Here is a 1,638-nt window from a genome sequence, read left to right as displayed (position 1 = left end):
AGGAAGGGAGAGGGAAAGAGAAAGAGAAAGATCGATCAGTTGCCCAAGCAATCTGACAGGGATGGAACCCACAACCTGTGTATGTGTCCTCACCTGGAATCAAACCCATAACCCTTTGGTGCGTGGGAGGACACTCTAACTACTGATCCACACCGACCAGGGCCTGGAGGTACAGTAAAAAATTTTTTTTCAGATCTGCCCTGGCCAGGTGGCTCAATTGGTTGGAGTCTCAACCTGTACACCAAAGGATTTCCTACTGGATTCTAGGTTAGGGCACATACTTAGGTTTGGGTTAGATCCTGGTGGGTCAGCAGGTCCAGAGGCAGCCTACTGGTATTTCTCTGTCACATGGATGTTTCTAAAAATGTTTCTAAAATCAATTTTAAAAACATCCTCAAGTGAGAATCAAAATATATATATAAATTTTCAGATCTAAAATTTTATTTGGTTCTTTTCTAAATTTTATTTTTCATTTACAGTTCACATTCAATATCCTATCCTATATAATAAATCCCTAATATGCAAATTGACCAAATGGTGGAATGACTGTTTGCTATGAACTGACCATTCGGGGGCTGATGCTCAATGTAGGAGCTGCCCCCTGGTAATCAGTGTGCTCCCACAGGGGGAGCGCCACTCAGCCAGAAGCCAGGCTCACAGCTGGCAAGTGCAGTGGCAGTGGTGGGAGCCTTCGCGGCAGCACTAAGGAGCAGCAAGCCGAGCAGTAAGGAGCAGCAAGCAGGCGGGCGGTAAGGAGCAAGGTGTCCTGGACTGCAAGAGGGCACAGGCCGGGCTGAGGGACACCCCCCCCCCCACACACACACATCCCTAGTGCATGAATTTCGTGCACGGGGCCTCTAGTTAGTTTATATATCTGTCTCTTCTACTATACTGTGAGTCCTTTAATGCTATGAGTTGTGACTTTATATATTTAGTGCCCACCATAGCACTTACTTCATGGTAGGTAAATGTTGGAGCAAGATTAAATATTCCTTAACATAATTTAATGTACATCTACTCTAAAGCATTCTTTATTTTTTTATGCCTAGGCTATCCTTAATGGGGAAATGATTTGTAATTTAGATAGACACTTGCCTGAATTACAAATTTGATGATGATGATGATGATGATGATGATGATGATGATCTACAAATAGGAGTAGAGGATCCTTAAGTGTCATCCCAGGATTTTCATATTCCCTACCAAGTGATGGTCATGTTCAGAAATTGAAAATGTAATAGAAACAAATGTGCTCTCAGATCTGAAGAAGAGAATCCTGACATTGGACTCTTTTTCCACAAGAGGTGAAAGCAAAATCATGATTGTTTACAAATGAAGTCTTTAGATCTTGAGTTTTCCTTTACTTTACTTTAGTATAAATTGCTTTTATTTTTGGTGCTCATTAGCATTACCACAGGCAGGTTCACACATGTAAAAATGAGGGGTTTAAACCACCCTCTTCCTTATTTGGGCGTATTTATAGAGTATTGGCTTTCAGTTTCTCTTGCTGTTTTGAATGCCTCAGTCACTTACAAAATGTCTGAACATTTATACACTAGTGGCCTGGTACATGAAATTCATGCACGGTGGGGGGGGGGGGCCCCCCACCCCGGCTCCCCACCCCAATCGGGGACCCAC

The 1,638-nt window shown here is 42.9% G+C and overlaps 1 pseudogene; it reads left to right on the top strand.

Moving 5' to 3' along the window:
• The window catches only part of LOC102250532, a 13,986-nt pseudogene extending 12,813 nt beyond the window's left edge, over window positions 1–1,173 (top strand).
• Window positions 1,174–1,638: the final 465 nt, after the last annotated feature.

This window comes from Myotis brandtii, unplaced genomic scaffold, assembly GCF_000412655.1.
Source record: "Myotis brandtii unplaced genomic scaffold, ASM41265v1 scaffold977, whole genome shotgun sequence".
In the NCBI taxonomy this organism is placed as follows: Eukaryota; Metazoa; Chordata; class Mammalia; order Chiroptera; family Vespertilionidae; genus Myotis; species Myotis brandtii.
This window is presented reverse-complemented; position numbering and strand designations above follow the sequence as displayed.